The sequence below is a fragment of the Silene latifolia genome, chromosome 3 (genome assembly GCF_048544455.1).
Source record: "Silene latifolia isolate original U9 population chromosome 3, ASM4854445v1, whole genome shotgun sequence".
NCBI classification, from domain to species: domain Eukaryota; kingdom Viridiplantae; phylum Streptophyta; class Magnoliopsida; order Caryophyllales; family Caryophyllaceae; genus Silene; species Silene latifolia.
The window spans coordinates 13,839,949-13,854,955 of record NC_133528.1 but is presented as its reverse complement, the minus strand read 5'-3'; positions in this window follow the sequence as shown (position 1 = coordinate 13,854,955).

The following is a 15,007-nucleotide window of genomic DNA, read 5'->3' as shown; positions in this document are numbered from 1 at the left end:
CTCGTCAGTGCTCTCGGGACGTGTTGACGGTTCCGTCGATCCTCCCAGACGATGTTTAGGAGCCTTCGAGGCCGAGAGGGAGGCGGACTTGGGCGGTGCCGATGGCAACGACCTTCTTCGCGTCAGGCGAGGACTACTCGGCGTTCCTTTACGGGAGGTTGGCGTCGGCGGTAGTGGTGAGTATCTTTCATTTTTTCTTGATTTGATTCCGAGAATTACGACGAAGGATCATCGATTAATGAGAGCTGTTTGTCTTTGCAGGAGGTTGAGGCGGCGGGCATCGAGCCCCCAGAGTACCCCGAGACCCTCGAGTACACTGACGCGATCGGGAGGACGACGATCTCCGAGTTGCGTGACTTTGACGTAGCTGTGACGGATCTTGGCTTAGATGATCGGCAAGATCGATTCGGAGGGTAAGCCTCCAACTTGTATGACTTTTGTGTAAGAACACATTTGATTGAGTTTGCTCAATTTGCTTAGAATTTCTTTTGATAATGCAGGTCGCGCCGTCCCGGTTCGTGGCGCTATGGAGGGTGGCCAACCGGCTGCGAGCTACTGCCATCGAGGCACTCGTCGGTGGTCGAGGTCGTCAGATATGAACCTTATTTGACTTTTGATTTTGATTGATTTTTTTGATTTCCAATTTTGCTTGAATCGATTGACATGAGCCAATTTGTTGCTGTTTACAGGGTGACCGCGAGCTGGAGCGAGAGTTGACCCAGTCTCGGGAGGAGACGGCTCGCTTGCTGAGGGAGCTCGAGGTTCGGGACGCCGAGATCGCCGTTCTGGTGGCGAGAGTTGCCGAGTTGGAGGGCGCCCAGCAGTAGTCTTGTGTAGTTTTGTAGACTTGTACATTTGGACATTTGATTCTGAAACATTTTTGAACTCTGTTTGGGGTGCAAGCCACCAATTTGCTTGTGCTTTTGGACTTCGTTCGGGGCGCAAGCCCCCAGTTTGCTTGTACATTTGCTTTGTTTGGTGTATATACGATGGTCTAAGTTCCTTTGTTGCTGGGTTGTGTTGCTTGTACCTGCAGGTTAGTTCTTGAACAGGTTTGGTAGATAACGGTTTACGCCGTTATGCTGCCGAAATTTACATAGAAGTCACGCAAAACATACATTTTATATACATAAGGCCTTTAATCAGCGCAAAATGAGACGCAAAAGAACACGAGGAAAAGCAAAAAATTTGCCGGAAATGACCGGACGGTAGGGAGGGTTGCCCCCTAAAAAAGAAAAGAAAAAGAAATCTGTAAGTTAGAAATGTGGAAATGAAATTAAGAAAATAAATAGAAAAAATATATACGTGTCGAAATTTGGTAAAATAAATGAATTATGATGGAAATTATGTCCTAAAATGACGAATTGGAATTATTTCTAAAAATGAAAATGAAACGTATTTCCTAAAATGAAAATGAAATGTATTTTCTAAAATGAAAACGTGCACATGTGGTAAAATGGCGAACTGTCGATGTCGTCTCGAAATGCGTGCCCGCGAAATTAGGAAACCTGGAACATGGTAAACTTCTCGTATTTACCAAAATAAAATCCCGTAGGAATAGGAAATTATTCGTTATAGAATTAGGAAAGATCCAAACGCGAAATCACGAAGTGAGTGCTGGGAAGAGGCGCGACATGAGCCGCGTCCCTCGAAGGGCGCGCGCGCGTCTTTGCGCCTGTTCCCAAGCAGGTCCGTTCTGACGGATTTTTGGAAACAGCAATTAGTATAAATAGAAGCGTCGATGGAGCTTTAATTCACACAATTCTTCCGTCTCCTCCCCGTCTATTCACATAAAACTCTCAAAATAAATCTTCAAGAGAAAATTGTCATTATGAATACTTTGGAGATCCGCTTGAAGGAATGGACCAACGAGTTTTCGAATATGGAGAAGCACGACATGGGTGCTTATAACCTTGGGTCTTTGTTGAGTTTGAAACTCATTAAGGTAGTAAAACCGTTCTTGGATGCTTGCCTTGACTATTGGGACCCGAATTATCATGTTTTCGCGTTCCCAGGAGGTGACATTTGCCCATTTCCTGAAGAAATTGCTGCTATTGGTGGGTGGGATCCCGAACATTTACCTGCCATCCCTTCTACTTCACAAGGGTACAAGAGCAAATTCAGAGACTTGCTTGGGCTGACTAGACTTGAGGTGGATCGTCTAGTTACCCCGAAAGGCGTGAGAATGTTGGACTTTATAGACCGATTCATCAACAGGGCCGACCCTACCGTTTCTCATGTTGCTAGGAGGAGGGCATTTGGCTTTTGTTTGCTGCACGTGTACGTCTTCCAGGGACACGTTGACGAAGACTTGAGAAGTGATCCCCGTCTTTTGAGCCTTATTGAGCAAATGGAGTGCGCAGAGCCCGACTTGCTTATGCTTAGGAGAGATCATTTTGGGTTTGGATAATAGGAAATCCAACCGCGATCTGCCGTTCTTGGGGAGTCCCGTCATTTTGCAGGTAAAAGACATCATCTTTATTTTTTTTTTTTTTTTTTTTTTTTTTTTTTTTTTTTTTTTTTTTTTTTTTTTTGTTTTTTGTTTTTCGTTTTTTTTTTTTTCGATGTCTAATACCTGCTCTTGGTAGGTTTGGCTTATGGAACGGCTCCGATTGATCGAGCCCCCAGTTCATGCACTTTCCTATCATGCCCGTTCGATTGCGATGAGGACGCGGTTGTACATGGTGGACTTCACCCGGGTCTGCGATTATTGGAAGAACAAGTCAAGAATGACGATGGTCCGTTGATTAGGTGGGTTGTACCGTGGTGGCACCTCAAGTCTCGTCACTGGAGTGTCTTCTTTGGATCCCACTAGGTCCGTGCGCATTCCTGGATTGGAGTTTATGGTATGCATCTTCCCGGAAAGATTGATGAGGCAAGTTGGGTTGAAACAGACGATCCCTAGGCTTGACACCGTCCCGCAGACTGCTATGGCGCTTACTACCGAGAGCCGGAGGGAGTGGGCCATTAAATGGGCCCAAAGAAACATGTGGTTCTTGAGCTTCTCCGCCAATGCTTTGTGGGTGTCGGACTCTTATCTGAGGTGGAGAAAGGCTGCAACTTCGGAAGAGCGCGAGAGACTGAGGAAACGCGAGCCTGTTGACTACAAGGTGCGCGAGGGAGAGAAAGAGAAGGAGAAGCATCTGACAGAGGGAGAAGAAGAAGCCGGGTTTCAAGTCATTCATCCTTCAAAGAAATCAAAGACTACTCCTGTCGCAGAGGTGGTGGTTGGCAAGAACGGAAGAGTCAAGCCACGAGAAAGACCGTTGGTGATTAGGTCTGAAGTGGTGCAAGAGCGCCCAGCTCGAGGTCGTGACGGGAAATATGACAAGAATGATAAGGGCAAGGGGAAAATGGAGGAATAGCCCAAGTCTCTTTATTATTATTTTATTATTATTATTATTGTTGTAATAAAAAGGAGGGATTTTTAGAATCCTAGCCTATTCTATTTTTATTATTTGTCGTACTATTATTATTAGAAAGTGAATGAAATAAAAAAAGGTTAAATGGTTATGAAACCGTTGTGATTTTCCACTTATTATTCTTGTCGAATTTCAAATGCAATGCAAATGTCCTTCTATTTACATTTTAGATATAATGGGTTGAATCCCGTGAAGGATTGCCTACGTATTCACTTAAAAAGCGAAATCAAACCCTTGCGCGTAGTTCGAGTAAATGTAAAAGAATAATTGTTCGAAGCAAGAGCTTGTAATGAACATAGAAAAATAAGCATGAGCTTTTGCTTACTCTGGAGGTGCGAATTTAGTTTATTTGATGATATGAGGATGACAAATTTGTCAAAATGCAAGAGCACAGTGACATTTAGCTTATTTCAGCTTGGCCAGGGGCCGTTTATTTAGTGCCGCAAGAGCGACACATGGGTTTACGCGAGGCGCGTGTTTGTCCTAATCTAGGCATAGTACCGTTTCAATTGGTCAAGGTTTGTGGGGTTTGAAAATTCATTCCCATCTAGGTCTGTAATTCTAACCGCACCCCCTGGGAGTATGGATTTGACTAGAAATGGTCCGGCCCAGTTAGGTTTGAATTTTCCCCGTGGGTCGACAGGTAAAAGAGCTCTAACCGATTTGAGTACTAAGTCTCCTTCTTTGATGTTTCTTGGCCTAACCCTTTTGTTGAAAGCTCGTTTGATACGTGCTTGGTATGTTTGGACATTATGCAAGGCCCGTAGCCTACGTTCATCCAGGAGGATGAGTTCTTCATACCTATCCCTCTTCCAATCGGCCTCTGGGATTTGACTTTCTAGTAGAATACGCAAGGATGGTATCTCTAGCTCGACTGGTTGTACAGCTTCCATTCCGTAGGTCAAATAGAAAGGAGTAGCCCCAGTGGGCGTCCTAACAGATGTACGGTACCCCCATAAGGCGAAAGGTATCTTGCTTGGCCAATCTCTATAGTTGTCAATCATTTTCTTGAGAATTGTGACAACATTCTTGTTTGCTGCCTCTACCGCGCCGTTAGTCTGTGGTCTATAGGGCGAAGAGTGGTGATGCTTAATCCTGTATTTGGCTAGCAATTGCTCGGTTTCAGCTTGGAAGTGTGGCCCATTATCGCTTATGATCTCATGTGGGCAACCATATCGACAAATGATGTTATTTTGTATGAATTTGGCAACATTTTTGGCCGTAAGACCAGTACAGGAAGCCGCTTCTACCCATTTGGTGAAATAGTCAATCGCCACTAGAATGAAACAGTGACCTCCTGTTCCGGCTGGGGTTATTTTCCCGATTATGTCAATTCCCCATGCAGAGAATGGCCAAGGAGATGTCATCGTGTAGAGCAACGAAGGAGGGACATGTTGTACATTCCCGAAGATTTGACAATTGTGGCAATGTCTTACGTATTTGATGCAATCGGATTCCATTGTGGTCCAATAATATCCCAAACGTGTGATTTTCTTTGCCATCATGGGCCCACTCATGTGAGGACCGCATTCTCCGTCGTGGATTTCTTCCATCACCTTTCGTGCCTGTGAATGATCAAGGCATCGTAGGACTACACCAAGAGGTGTTCTTTTGTATAACTCTCCTTGCATCAGAATGTATTGGGAAGCTAGTAGGCGTATAGCGCGTTGTCCCCTCTTGTCCATATCTGGTGGATAGGTACCATTAAGCTTGAAATTCAGGATTTCTTGGAACCAGGGTTCCTGTGCGATTTCTTCTTCATCGGTGATTTGATGGACATAAGCCGGCTCTGACCGTCGTTCGATACACAAAGGCATTTCTATCATGTGATCTGGCATATTTATCAGAGATGCAAGTTTCGCAAGAGCGTCTGCAAATTGATTTTCCTCCCGAGGTAGGTGTAGGTATGTTACATGATCAAAGAATTGAGCGACTTGGTCTATCCTAGCCTGATAGGGTGCGAGGCTTTCGCTTCGGATTTTCCAAGATCCTGTAACTTGGTTGATGATCAGTGATGAGTCCCCATGTACTCGGAGGTTTTTGATGCCTAAGCTTACTGCCGCTTGTAGTCCAATGAGACAAGCTTCGTATTCTGCAGCGTTGTTTGTCACCTCGAAGTCGAGTTTGACAGCAATCGGTGTATGCTCTCCTTCAGGAGAAATGAGCAACACTCCTATTCCAAACCCTCTTAAGTTTGATGCTCCATCAAAGTATAGGTCCCAGGAGTCTACATCAGTTTGGAGTATGTCCTCGTCGGGAAATGACCAAGTATCTATGGTTTGTGCGTCATCGATAGGATTTTCTGCGAAGAATTCGGCGACGGCGCGACCTTTTATAACTTTCAGTGGCACATATTTGAGGTCAAATTCCGAGAGCATCAGAGTCCATCTTGCCAGACGTCCGTTGAGGACGGTTTTCTCGAAGAGGTATTTGACGGGGTCCATTTTGGAGTATATCTTGACGGAGTAGCTAAGCATATAATGACGTAGCTTCTTCGTTGCCCACACAAGAGCGAGGCATGTCTTTTCGAGTTGTGAGTATTTGCATTCGTACTCCAAGAACTTCTTGCTAAGATAGTAGATAGCTCTCTCTTCACTTCCTACGGTTTGAGCTAGCATGGCACCCATGGCGGTTTCGGTCACTGTGAGATATAAACCAAGAGAATGATCTCGTTGCGGTGGCATGAGCACTGGTGGTTTAGCCAATATCTCCTTAATTCGGTCAAACGCCTTTTGACAATCATCATCCCACATGGTATGGTCTGTTTTCTTGAGTTTCTTGAAGATAGGCTCACAAATCATCGTAAGTTTCGATATGAATCGACTTATGTATTGTACTTTTCCCAGGAATCCTCTGACTTCTTTTTCTGTTTGAGGTTGTGCATTTCAATCAGAGCTTTGATTTTGGAAGGATCTATTTCTATACCCCGTTGGCTAACAACGTATCCTAGGAGTTTGCCAGATGTTACCCCAAATGTACATTTCTGAGGATTGAGTCTCATGTTGTACTTTCGTAGTCTTGCGAAGAACTTGCGAAGGTTCGCAATATGTCCCTTTCTTTCCTTGGATTTGACGATCATGTCATCTACGTATACCTCAACTTCTTTGTGCATCATGTCATGTAGGAGTGTAGTTGCGGTGCGTTGGTATGTAGCTCCGGCGTTGATCAATCCGAACGACATTACCGTATAGCAATAGGTTCCCCATTGGGTGACGAACGCGGTCTTATGCATATCTTCCATGGCCATCTTGATTTGGTTATAACCCGCGTACCCATCCATGAAGGATAGTAATGCGTGGTCTGCAGTATTATCTACCAATATGTCAATGTGAGGTAGAGGGAAGTCATCTTTTGGACTTGTTTTGTTCAAGTCCCTAAAGTCAACACAAACACGGATTCTCCCATCCTTTTTGGGCACAGGTACTATGTTAGCTACCCAGTCAGAATACTCGGAAACTTTGATGAACCCGGCTTTGAATTGCTTGTCAACTTCTTCCTTAATCTTTAGAGCCCATTCTGTTCTCATTCGTCGAAGCTTCATTTTACTGAGTTTTTGAAACCCGGCTTGATCGGAATCCTATGTTCGGCGATATCCCTGTCGATCCCTGGCATGTCTTTGTAGGACCAAGCGAAAACGTCTTTGAATTCATTTAGGAGGTCTATGAAATCGGCCCTTTCGGTAGAGCTCAAGGTAGTCCCTATCCTAAGTTCTTTGGGTTCTAGTTCGGTTCCAACATTGATGGGTTCGGTGTCCTCTATTACTGGTCCCCCTTCCCCTTCCTGTAGTATTTCTTTGGCTACGTAGGGAGGTATTTCGGTCAAGTCTGGGTCTTGGTCATCCTCAGTATCATCGTAAACAGAATTGCACTCAAGATAACGCAAAGAGTAAGCAGAACCTGATTTATTCATATTAAGATTTGAGTAAAGTTGAAACAAAGAAGCCAACTGATCCATGGTCAGTGGCGGCAAAGGGACAGTAATTGGGGCATTTCCCGAACTACTGTGACTACTCGAGGCTAAGCTAGGAGAAACGAAGGGAGTGGGGATGACAACAGGAGTAGATTCTCTAATGACTTCTCTAGACTCCGACTCTGACTCCGACTCCGACTCCGACTCGAACTCGTCGTCTTCTGGTTCTCCTTTGAACATCTCTCCTTCTCCAGTGGTGAGCTTGAAGAGTCTTCCTTGATTGTTGGTCCATTTGATTGATTTTCTCCATCCTTTCTGCTGCTTTGTGTCGGTTTCTGTGATCAACGCGGTGGGGTTGAAGCGATCGTCTTGAAGTATCATAGTAATGATCTCATCCTGCGCGGCCCTAATGAATCGATCTTCTCCAAACAATAGGCTAACAGCTTTTTCGTCTAAGCAAGGTGCTTGACGGGTTTTGACGGTAGGAACCGTTTCTGGAGGAATGAAGTAGCAATCGTGAAAGATCTCGATTCCGGCTAATTTCCTCTCAAGATAATGCCAAGGTTCGGGAAATCCATGAAATAGTTCTGAACTTCCTTCTTGGACAAAGTATCCATTTAAAGTAGGGAGATAGGGCCTCATTTGGACTCCTACGTGCTTGCGATTTTGGACTTGGGCAAGCATTTCGTGAACTTCTTCTTTCGTGGGTTTGTACCCTAGTCCAAGTGGTATCCTTGTTGAGTTGCCTTCCTTGTATGGTGCGAAGGTATTCTTCCGAATTGGGTTCAAAGGCATTCCAGGGAAGTATCCCTGGGATTTGAGTATGTGGTTGACCACCAAGTTGGAGTAGGGATTATAGTATAAGGGTGCCAATTCGCTTTCTATGACACTTACACTTTGGAAGCCCCCAAGTTCATATACGGGATCCGCAAGGACTTGATTGTTTGATTGCTTTTCGATTATTGCTTTGATGGGTGACGAAGTGATCGTCACTACTTTGCCATTTAGTGGGATCTTGATCTTTTGATGAAGGGTGGATGTTACCGCTTTGGAAGCGTGAATCCAAGGCCTTCCCAGAAGTATGTTGAATGAAGCTTCAATGTCCACTATTTGGAAGTTAACCTCCGTTCGATCGGCCCCGTGGCTATGGTTAGGCTAGCAAGTCCAACCACTTTTCGTCGTGTACCATCATATGCACACACACCTTGATTGGTAGGGGTCCAATCTGACTCTTTCATGCCTAGTTTGTATGCCGTTTTGAGGGGTATGACGTTGACCGCGGAGCCATCATCTACCAAGGTCATTGGCACATTTTTCTTTAGACAGATGACAGTGATGTATAGAGCAAGGTTGTGACTAGCGCCAAAGGGTGGCAAATCTTCATCCGAGAAAGTAATAGGATTACTTAGCTTAGGTGATTCTTGGAAGACCAAGTTGACTACATCTTTAGGAGTGGAGTTATGTGCTACATTCAATTTGGCCAAAGCTTGCAGTAAAGCTTGGCGATGTGGAAATGAGCTTGCCACTAGTTGCCAGACTGAAAGATCAGCCTTGGTCTTCTGTAATTGCTTGAGCAAATGATCAGTGGGGTCATCTTCGTTGTCATTTGGTGTGATGACGTTGGTTGGACCGTTTTGAGTAGTGTTTTGATATGGGCGACCCGAACGAGTTAGGTGATCCACATCTTGGTATTCACCATTTTGGACTATTTCTTTGACTAGGGAGTTTTCAATGAGATATTCGTCCTCATCATCATCGGCCCAAACCTCATTAACTGCAGCTAGTTCCCTCATTCTCGTGATATCACCTTCTAGTCGTATGATTTGATCGACTAGTTTATCAACCACGGTGACTACTTCTTGCATAGTGGCATTTTGAGAGAAGATTAATGGTACACGTTCTTTAGGTATTGCGTTGGGATTGCGCAAGGTCGTTACCATGCTTTCTAGTTCCCACACTTGTCTATCTACACTCCTTGCCCACGCGATGAAGTCGGAAATGGTAGGGGAGATAGTAGAGTAGAGCCTTTCTTTCTCAATTGCATGAATTTCATTTTCGGTGGGAGAAATGAGGTGTGAGCAATCTAAGATAGATTCGTCACTTGTAATCACTAGAACTCCAAGAGGATTATGAGTGTTGTTGGGCTTACCTCCTGGTGGAATTGGAAGTCGACCATCTTCAATCATATCTTGAAGCACGTGTTTCAACTTGTAGCATTTTTCTGTGTCATGCCCTTTGCCCCTATGGTATTCACAGTATGAATTTTCATCCCAAAACTTGGACTTCCTTTCGGGTTCGGGAGTAGGTCCAATGGGTTGGAGTTTACCTTGCTTCATTAACCTTTTTAGAGCGTTGGAGTACGTATCCCCAAGGTTCGTGAATTTTCTTGGTGGAGTAGTTTTCTTAGATGGCTCGAGAAGGTTAACTTCGTCGGTCTTGCTAGTAGAGCCGTATGAACGACTTGTGGACCCTTGATATCCTCGACCTACCGTTTTGGACAAGAGTCCTTTACGGATGTCATCTTCAATTCGTGTCCCTAGTACGGTTAAGTCCTTGAAAGTCTTGATGTTTTGATATCTCAAATGGTTGGCATATATGGGCTTGAGACTATCCACAAACTTTTCCACAAGAGTAGCCTCATCCGGGCATTCAACTAGTTGAGTGCTAGTCTTCCTCCACCTACTTAGAAAGTCGGTGAATCCTTCTTTGTCATTTTGGGTAAGAACCTCTAGAGTACGCATGTTGACTTGGATCTCGGCATTATCCGCATATTGTTTAGAGAACTCGATTGCGGCGTCTTCCCAAGTAGCGACTTTCTTGTGATCTAAAGTGTAGAACCATTGCTTCGGGATGGTGTCAAGAGATGAAGGAAAGATCCTTAAGAACATCTCGGGTTTGATGCCTTTGATAGACATGTAATCCTTGAAGGCACGGATGTGATTCAAAGGGTTCTCATGCCCCTTGAACTTAGGGATATCCGTCATGTTAAAGTTAGTTGGCAATTTGGAATTGACGGCCTCATACTTGCGATTGTTTTCCCTATAAATGTCATCCCCCTTAAGGTACATCAATTGCTCCTCTAGGTATTGGAGTCTTTTCTCAGCTGCAGTCATCCCCATGAGAGGATTCTCATCCCTAGACTCGTCATCGGAATTACGTAGCACTTCACTTTTAAGGGGAGGCAACCTTCCCTCTACGTCATAGATACGGCTTTCGATGTGCTCAAGGCGGTCGTAGGTTTGCTCTTGGGTAACTTGCATTTGGGCTAGCGCGACTAGGATTCGATCATTACTATCTTGAATTTGCTGGAGATTCGTTTCATCACTTGATCCGGGCATCTTGGAAACTGGATAAGATATCGGCGACGAATCAAAACACGATCGACCATTCTATCACACTTGCTAAAAGAGGAAATGTTTTGACTCGTGAAGTGGGTGTGTGCCACTTGTGTTGAGTGAGTTTTGAAGAAAGACAAGGTCTTTGAAAATGTGCGTCCTAGTCAACTGTAGTGTAGTTGTAGGAGTGGGCTTGAAGTGAGGTTTTGAAATGGGCTTGTGCCCCGAATTTTGACACGACAAACGGACAGAGTTTTGACCGGATTTTTGCGCTAATTGAAGGCCTTTTTTCGAAATTTTGTTTTTGAAATTGGGTTTTGATTTTTGAAAATTCGTCATGATTTTGTTTAGAAATGGTGATCATGTAAGGTTTACACATTTATACAAGCATTATAACGGGATGCTGAGTGCATTTAGAAGGGTTTTGGTTTAAAGGGTGGGTTGCCATACCGAACCATCAAACCCGAAGTCTGTGGAGAGGCTCGTGCCAAACAAGAGTAAGGCCGATTCCTAGTCCATTTCCTCAAGTAGTGAAGGCCCTTGATACAAACAAGAGTAAGCATCATGGTATGGATGACGTCAATCGCTATCCATCCTTAGGCCCAAATAAGAATTAGGACCGTTTAGACGGGACGATTGGTCGAATGGGTTGGGTTGGGCCTAGGAAGGCCGAATCAAACGGTCTAGGAAGACCGAGTTATGAAAACCGACAATTGTCTTGTACAAACTATTCCCTAACCTTGTTCAAGTTTCACCCTTAGCTACACGTAAGTGTATATCCCCAGCGGAGTCGCCAAACTGTGGACAGCGGGCCGCCCACGGGGGCGCTTGGTGAAGGTCAAAACAAGCGTTTGCATTTTTGTATGGAGTCGCCACCAATTTTTATGGGAAATTGGAACCGTTCGAATACCTCGTGTCATGTCAAGACACAAAGTAGAGACATGAACACTAAGCAATCGTTACCCTTAGCATTCTATGTCTAGAATGACTCTCGTGGATGCCAATGAACACGGGTGCTCACGGAGATCTGGAGTAAGGGGTGAGGGTACGTATTAGGAAGCTCTTTTGATCGAACACCTAATCCCGCCCGCCTCGATAGCGGCCTCTACTAATGATTAGGGAAGTTATTCGTACTTGATATATCGTCGGCTATATGCATGCAATGCAACATCCAAGTTTTAATCCTAACATGTGAGAATTTAACTAAGTCGGTTGACACGTAATTAGCATACAATTGGGTCGAAGTAGGATTTAATGCTCATTTATATGTGAAAGCATACAAGCAATAAAAGAAATACAATGATTATAAATTACAAGAATGAAAATTACATTAATTACAACGGAATAGGCGATTTATGTAGAAAATACCTTTAAAACGGATAATTTGAGAAAAAGGAATAAAGGAATAGAAGAATGAAGTTAAATAAATTAACGAACACAACAGAAAGTGATATTACGGATAATAGTTAATTAATACGTAGACTAATTATGCTATGTCAAGGCAGAAACGGAGTTCAGGGACAGAAATCATCCTGGAACAGGCGCAGCAGGACTGCGCCCTCTGGAAGAGGCGCAGCAGTTGCTGCGTCTGTTCCAAGGGTGAGTTCTGGCTGTGAAGCCGGAACTGCAAATCGTTAATTTGAATTGATGAATTTAATGATGGATCAGAATATTTACTCGGATGAATGTGATTAATAGATTAATTACATGTGAATGATGGTCATAAAAGCGATAAACATGGATGGGACGAATCGGAAACGGATTAATCATATGAAATAATGATGAAAATATTAATGAGTCCTCTATTGAAATAAGTCAATTAGGCTAAATACGACGGATATACAACGAATATGCGACGAACATGCGAATAAACAGATGAAAACTATATCAATGACGAATTCCAGAAACTCAATATGAACAAATTGAATCTCTAAAATCCGGGTTTGAATTTAATGACGAAAACCCGCAAATATTGGATTATTTAGGATTTAAGTCGGATTTAATGAATTAAAATATGCTAACGATGAACGATTATAATACATGTGGATTATATGATATTGAGACGAAGAATTAACAGACGAAACAAACAAAGGAAAGAATTTGAATACGAATTACAAAGGACAAACGAAGAAGAAAAGAAGCGAGAATCTGGCGGCCTCACGAAGAGGCGCGGCAGAACTGCGCTCCTTCAAGAGGCGCGGCGATTCTTTGCGTCTTTTCTCGACGGGTATCTACTGGAAATCCGCAAAAACAGGTTTTAACAAAGGGTTTTAGAAATCGGTTTTAATGGTATTTTCGACGTAAACCTTACAATTGATGATGCGAAATAAATAAATACAATAAATAAAAGAGAATTATACACCCTCAGACTTACATGTTGACGAAACGAGATGAACTAAGATATCGATTAGTGAATGCTCGACGCGAATGCAAAGAGAGTGCCCTCGTAAGAGGAAAACGATTGATTAATTAAATTGATTGAGTGTAGTTGGTCAAATTGGTCGGTCATGCAACGGAGAGGCTGGTACCCGGAAAGATCCGAGCTTACGTGGTCGAAAGTTCAAGCACGTAGGCGCCAGTAAGTAAGAACAAAGTCTAGAATGCAAAGGGAGAAGAGAAGGGCGGACACTCGCGTGAGAAATATGAGGAGCGAAGGCTCTTATTTATACTAATCACGTGAAGGAATTAGGGTTTCGGAGACTCTTTGGAAGTGAATCTCGGAAAGATATGAAAAAGATACGTAAAACATGCGAGAAAGGGCCTGGGAAGAGGCGCGGCAGCCCATGCGTCTCTTGGAAGAGGCGCGGCGCTGTCTTTGCGTCCATTCCCAGGAGGTTTCCTCCTGCTGAAGAAAGATTTCCGCGTTTGAGTTATGGTAGGATGGAAATAATTCGAATATCTTATGAATATTACGGGATATTATTTGCCAAAAGATAAAATTCATGAAATATGGAATAGAAATATTCGGAACATTCCAGAACATTCTGACTCGGGATTTAACGGTTATCAGAAAATGGAGACGGTTTTGACCGGACTCAATGTACTCTAATTACTGCCAAAACGACCGTATCGGTGCGTAGATGACATCTAAGAGGTAGACATTGATATTTGAGCAATCACTTGACGATAATCTTACGAATTGTCACAAATCGTTCCGCGTATCAAACATGCGGCCCAATCATCACCGGGTGGTTTGCGGGAGGTGCAGAAACGAGGTATCTACAAAACCTTATAATGAGTTTTAATAAATTTATTAAAGTAGCCTTATATTAACAATATAAATTAATAGAATTTAATTATGATAATCCTACATGGCAAAAAATTAAATGTATTAAGTAGCCTTTTAACTATATAGTTAAAATATGACATATTGATGATGATAGATATTTTGGTTTTCCTTTTAATTATATTTATAAATTTGTAGATATTAGTAGCTTTGTAATCCAAATTATTAGATTTTTTATTTACTATATAAGACCTTTTAGCTACTATATTTATGGTTAAGGAGGAGTTAGATGACAAATTGAATGATTTAAATGATGAGACTAAATTCTTAATTTATTTTTATAATTTAAATCATGATCTTATGGTTTCCACGCAAAAAAATATTACAAAACCTTATAATGAATTTTGATAAATTTATTAAAGTAGCCTAAATATTAACAATATAAATTAATAGAATTTAATTATGATAATCCTACATGGCAAAAAATTAAATGTATTAAGTTGCCTTTTAACTATATAGTATAGATAGATTATATAGATTTATAGATGTGGCATTCGTAATGCACGCGTGGCTTTTTCTTCGCCAATGTGGCTTTCTCTACGTGGCCTTTTAAGGTTACCCTTTTAATATAGTTTTATAGATATATACTTATATTTTGGTCAATTTGTGTGATAATTTTTACCCTACAAAGAACAGCATGGTGTTGATCGTTCTTTTGGGTAGACCATTTTGCATAATTTTGGCGTTGGATATGTGAAAGATGATCTGACATTAAAAACTTTTGTTGATACTCATTTAACATTATTTTGATTGATTTTAATCGACCCGTCCTAAAACCGCACGTTACGAATAAAAATAGTTTAAAATCGCAAGTAACAACTTATGACGTGTAAATTTTATTATTAACTTTACTACGAATAAGATAAAGGAGCAATTGTCAAAGACGTTTTAGAGGAGCAACAGTGAGATGTAAATTTCAATATTAACTTCACTAATCCCAATCCATCTTAACCGTTATTCGATAAATGACCTTGTCCTAAATGATTCTTTACCAATTTAATTCTTTTAACCAAACATAAATAGAGAATAAGTCGAGTATAATTATTTTCAAATAA